Here is a 6,789-nt window from a genome sequence, read left to right as displayed (position 1 = left end):
GGGAGATATTCTCAATACACGGTGGAAATGTGTTATGCGATGTGGAAAATTATTTTGTGGGGGGCTGATTCTCCCCGTCTCCCCGAATCTCCCAACCCATACCCACTACGGGTTGGATTTATAGAATCTAAACCCTAGTTAGCTACACATTAAAATGCAAAACCCTTCTTGATTCTATACTTCCTCCATTTGAGGGTGGCATGGGTTAATTAATAGGTCGGACACAGAATTCAAATCTTTTATTTTCTATTATATATAAGTAATAAACATGCATGATAACATGAACACATTTCAAAATTTTCAATTATTTAATTTAAATATGTAGATAAAAAGAAATAAAAAACATTATTAACTTTGACGCATAATATAAGTTATATGCCCTACAGATTCAATATATGGGTTGGGCAGGGTCAAGTTTATCCTAATGTTGTGCCTTGCACCCATCGGGCCGGGATCTGCTAATAACAAAGGATCAAAATATCAATCGGGGTGTATTATATCCATATCCAAAGTCATGGAAACACATGAATACACCAACACACATAGGATTGGGGGTTGAAGTTCGGGATGATAGAAGGCATTTCCCTCTTTGGATTAATAAAAATTAAAAAAAATAAAAAGAAAACAAAATACCGGTCTTATTTATATGCATCGACACCCAATTTTTGATATCGGACGTATTAATATTTGATCCTTACCAATAACAAACTATGCTGGGTGCATCACAAATTTGTGTCACAAGTCCTCATGACAATGTGCAAAGTCCACATGCGTAGCATTAGTGTTTTGTTACTACCAGATCCATACCTATCATTTTCATGCTATCTTGTACAAATGCACCACTCTAGGGCGTGCATTTACTCGCATTAATTTTTGAAAGCTTTTAAGTGTGAATATTATATAGGTGGTACAAACCTATGATGTGTCTAGCCTTAGTCTTATTTGTTGCGGAGAAGAACATATATACACGACGCAGAATTCTGAATTCCAGACCCCCCCCTACAACTAGCCTTCTCCCCCCTATAAATCATATCCTATCCGTGAATTTGGTATCAATTCACGATCAGAATGTATTCTCCCTGTACTTTGGGCCTAAACAATTCTGATCTGGGTTGATTGGTACTTCTCCCTATTTGTTATAATTAAGCAGATCCGCTCGATCCCACTTGTGACTTCGATAAAATATAGATCAATAGCCTTTTGTTTTAAAGTATTTTTAGGAAAATCTTCAGATAGTTCAGATTGCCAAGAGATGGATTGAGCTTTTGAGGTACTGTCTTTAATGATTTGAGGCTATTTAGTAAATGTCCTGATCTGCTGTGGCTTATTAAGCTATTAAATGAAAGATTTTAAGAGCGAAAAGATGGGAATCTTGGTTAGAAGCTTCTTGATTCTTTGCCATTTTGGGATTTTATGAGTTTTCTAGGATGCAGGTCTTTCCAGATTCCTGACTTTGGCTGCCAAACGAAAAAGACCATTTTTGGTCTAGCAATCTTTTTCAAAGCCCAAAAGTTTTTCTAAAAAGACTTACCTAATATATATATATATATATGTGTGTGTATAATGCAAGTGCAAATGCAAGATTTTGCAGTGAACATATTTATAGTTGGCATATGAAGTAATACAGGCAACTCAGTACGAAACTCGGGTCTCAAATAGATCAAACAGTTGAGACCTTTTCAGCAAATGACATTATTTGTGTAGCTGCTATTTGTGAGGAAGTTGTTTTGAGAATAAATGAAAAGACAAATGATAATAGGATGAGGGGTGACATGTGATGAGAAACCGAAGAATACCTCATGATTAAGGAAGGCATCAGAAAACATCTGAAACATCTCCCTTATATTTATTTTGTATAAATAGAGAATTTAACAGAAAGATTATATTATATATTTACTTATTGTCTTTTATGATATTACATAACGCATAAATTAAACACATTATAGAGAAGTTAAGGATGGGACAAAGCAGAGTGCGGTTGTGAGGTCCACTGCTGACTTTACCACAGAGAGTCTATGGATCTATGGATTTAACCTTGCAACTACTGGGTCATCGACACTATGATTATTATTCAAAGAGGAAACATGCGATGTCTCGCTACAGTCTCTACCCTCATAGAGAGAGAGAGGATTTGTTATAATTTGTTAACAGAAGAGACATAATTAAGATATATTTTGCCAAAATGCCCTTGATAAAAATATCAGTTTTGCCCCACATATGTATGAATTGAAACAAAAAACAATGATCTCATACAAAATCCTCATAAATATAATTATGGTAAAATATTCTAATATGACAAGTTAGTTTTGACAATTACATTTAAGACATCATGTGGTTCACTTACTTTTCATGGTTCATCTTGTTTAATGTATTTTCACGTTTCACAAAGTGTATTTTCGCACCTTAGACTGAGTTTGGAAGGAGTACAAATGCAAATATGTAGAGTGCAAAATCTTATATTTTGCATTATTTTATATGTATTTATATTATATATATATATTTGCATTTGTAATGCTTCCAAACTGAGCCTTATATAAAATATAAGGTTTTACACTCTACATATTTGCATTTGTACTCCTTCCAAACTCAGTCTAAGGTGCGAAAATACACTTTGTGAAACGTGAAAATACATTAAACAAGATGAACCATGAAAAGTAAGTGAACCACATGATGTCTTAAATGTAATTGGTTCAAATTTTTATATAATGTGCAGTAAAAATTTTGAAATGCACCATGGTTGGATTCTAGTTTTACATCACGATTTTTTGTTTTCTTTTTTTTTTTTTTTACTTAGGTGGCATTCCGCAACCCATACCATGGCTGGTTTTGGAACACAAAATATTGTGCCATTCCAGCCACACCATTTTTTGTGTTTTGGAATGAGCCACACCCATGCTCAATATTATATCTGATTCTTTGCTTCTCAACCACATTTTTCAAGGCTTCCATCAGTTCACCATTGGTACAATGCTGCCATTCTCTCTCTCTCTCTCTCTCTCTCTCTCTCTCAATATTTTATGTTTAATTAATTATGAAATTATTCTATATACTTATATATTTTTATTTATGTTTAATATAATCTATATAGTTATATTTAAAATTACAAAATATATATTTTATATATTATATTTATATGAATATATATAATAAATTCAATATATTATATATACATTCATTTATTACATATAAAAGTTGAAAAGTAATTAACTTTCTATATTTCTTATATTTTAAAAATTAAAGCAAAGTCGGATTAAGATCGAATTCATATGCAATTTTTCAATAATATGACCATATTCAGATTTGTTGAATCCGATCCGAATCCAATATGTTTATAGCCCTAGTTCAAATTGTCACCTAAACATGATTCCAGGTCCAGTTCTATTAAAACCCAAGAATTGGTCAAAATTGTTGACCTGGTCAAAAACTGTTCAACCCAGATGATTAGACCCATTTACCTATTTGACCTGATCGGGTCACGAGTTACACACTAAATGTGCATACAAACTTCCAAAGGCCATAACTTTGTGCTTTGATGTCTGATTGGGGTGATTTTTTTTATTATTTTGATAATTTTTCAAGACCTATGTGTCCCAAGGTATTTTACCCCACTATTTTTGTGAAAAAACCCCTTTTATCTAAAATTGCACTTTAATATTTCTTACAAATAAAAAGAAAATATAAATTAAATATAAAATAATACATATATTACATGTAGAATATAATTATATATTATTTATTGATGAATTATGTGTTATATATATATATATATATATATATATATATATATATATATATATATATATATGTATGTGTGCATGGGTGTGTGTGTGTCTATAATTATTTATATACTTATATATAATGATGATGTGTCACAATTTGATCCATTGACTTGCACAGTCGAAAAAATGATTCGGACTATTAGTCACAATTTAAATATTGATTTTATGATGGTTTAATTGTATAAATTAATTTTAAAATTTCATTTAATTAATTGTAGAATATGATTCATATAACATACACATTGAATAATGTGTTGATGCATGACCAATGGTACTAGTATAAATTTTTGTTATATCTGTGTCATAAATGAATATATTCTATTAATAACACACAACAATGCCCTCATCCCAAAACACACCACAATGCAGCCTACAAAATGCATGGTGTATGTGGTGTATTCTGAGATAAGCCACACTTTTTCCAACCACAGAACAGAACGAGTCCTTAATTGTTGACAATATTTAACCTATTTCAACTTTTCAATCTCACCTTAACAGTAATTTGTCCCTTCAAAAAATTTGTGAGGGTATTTTTATCATTATAACTTATGGCAACTTAATTGAGGGGTAGAACAACAAAGCTCCGAACAATGAAGGGTGAGTAAGTTAATAGATAAACCCGAGGAGAGGTATAAGTAATGTAGTTCAAACTTAAATTGCTTGGCTTTAAATAAACAGGTAAATTACACCAACAGCCCTCTAGTTTTGAAAAAGTTGTCTTCCCCTATTTTTGAAAAAACGTTTGCTCTCCCTTGCTATACAATATTTCTCGTCACTTACCTCACTTTTGTTCTGTCACTATATTGGAATCAAAGATCAATATTTTTTTTTTTTCTTTTTTGATTTCAAAGGGCTACACAACAGAGGAATTGATCCTAAGTCTAATAGAATGCCAGGGACCATACCTTATTTCTTTGGCCAACTGGACATGAGGACATTAATGTATTTTGCATTTTCTCTTTATGTGATAATGATCCTTCTTAGGATAATACTAAGGAAAGTGATGAAAAACTTAGGCTGCGTTTGGAAACGATGCAAATAAGTGTGAATGCAAATATGTAGAGTGTAAAATGGTCCATATAAATTGCAAAATTGGGTTAGTTTTGCACTGACAAATTTACCTTCTTACCAAACAGAATTTTAGCCGTAATGGATGTAAGCATGAATTTCAATAAAGCATATGCTTTTTTTTTATCAAAAGTCCACTTAAATGCAAATTTACTTCCTTTTTATTGATGTACTTTTACATCTTATTATCAATGTAAATATGTATTGGTCTGTCATTTGTCAATGCATAAATGTAATGTTGCCAAACACATGCAAAAGTGAACCAGACTGCAAATTTCCCCTGAACCGGGATTTACACTCCATTTGCATTGTTTCCAAACACAGCCTTATTTTCAAAAGCAAGAAAGGTCAATTAACCCTAAAAAAATCAAACTTGTTGTAATCTTGCCACCAAAGAGAAGAATGGGAAGGACAAAGGAGGGGAAGAGATCTGTTTGTTAAGGTTGCTGGTAAGGTGCGAGAGTTTGCTTGTCACACTCCAATTCCATGGTCCTACTCTTTCTTGAACCATCAACAATACCACTACTTGTGGCAATGTAGTGTCACATTTCATTATTTAAGCCTTCTTGATTTCTACAATTGGTGATATTATTTTCCTCGATCACCATTGTTGAGTATGTGGGCACTGTATGACTTATCTCCAGTGGTGGAAATGTATCGATCTTTTTATGAGCTATTCGAGCTCAGATCATGAAAAGTTTGATTCGATTCAGTATAAATCGAGTTCAAGCCTAATAAAATTTGGTTGGTGTATATATATGTATGTATGTATGCATGTATGTATAATATTTTATTTTTACATGTATACTAATAAATATCTTTTACATGTATATTTTTTATTTTTTATAGAATGCTTTGCTCATAGTCGAGCTTGAAAACATGAGCTTTTGAGTTGAGCCGAATTCGACCTCAAATCTCTAGCTCGAATCAAGCTTTTGAGCTCAAGCTTTTCATCTTTTTTAGTGAGCCAAGCTCGAATGGCCAGATACTCATCTTGGCTCGAATCCACCCCTACTTATCTCCTTTAATTTGGTCATGTTTTTCCATTCATATGGCTGCTAACGAAGTTGTTTACTGTATTACAAAATTTGCTATTTCTTTTACTCAGACTATTATTTGGTGTGCTCATCCATCTTTTGTAGAATATGTTATCACTTGTGCAATGTATTTTGACTAATTAATGAATGAAATGGCCTTCTGCACTTTTATCTAGAAGAAGAAAATGATGATGATGATGTTGATGATTTGTAATAGAATGTCAAATCAGGCAATGGTTTGGTCGATAAGATTCACTCAGAAAATATATACACCACAAATCAGGGATGGCAATGGGGGTGGGTTCGGGTAGGGATTTTTAAATTCTAGACCTACCCACCTCCCTAGCCTCCCAACCCATTCCCGCTCCAAAATGCATAGTGGGTTAGATTTTGAGAATCCAAACCCTCTCCATACATGAAAATGCAAAACCCTCCCTGACCTTACCCTTACTGCATTCAAGGGTAGGGAAGGTTGGGTTTAGAACCGGCCCACATCTAATTTTTCATTATTTCTTGTTATATATAAGCAATAAATAAGTAAAATAATATGAACAAAAAGCAAAATTTCTAATTATTTAAGACATGTAAAAAACACATAAACTATCGATTATCTTTTACATAAAGTTCATATGCTTTTCAATAATATGCAGGTTGGAGAGGGTTAGGTTTAGTGTAATACTTGTCAATACAAATTTCGTGCTAAATTTGGAGCACAAAAATTAATGCAGACAAATTCAAAGGAATTTAATTTTTTTTTTTTGCAGAAATTTAAGTGGGATACAAATTCTCTTTTTCTTGGCAAAGAAAATCTTCTGATTCTCTTATCTTGGACAAAATCCAAAACCACGACTAGAACTTGCAATTATGAGATGCAAATAAAACACAACCTTGTACGAGCAAAAATT

This window comes from Nelumbo lutea, chromosome 3, assembly GCF_056320005.1.
Source record: "Nelumbo lutea isolate HS-2025 chromosome 3, American lotus-T2T, whole genome shotgun sequence".
Classification (NCBI taxonomy): domain Eukaryota; kingdom Viridiplantae; phylum Streptophyta; class Magnoliopsida; order Proteales; family Nelumbonaceae; genus Nelumbo; species Nelumbo lutea.
Note: the sequence above shows the minus strand (reverse complement) of the source record.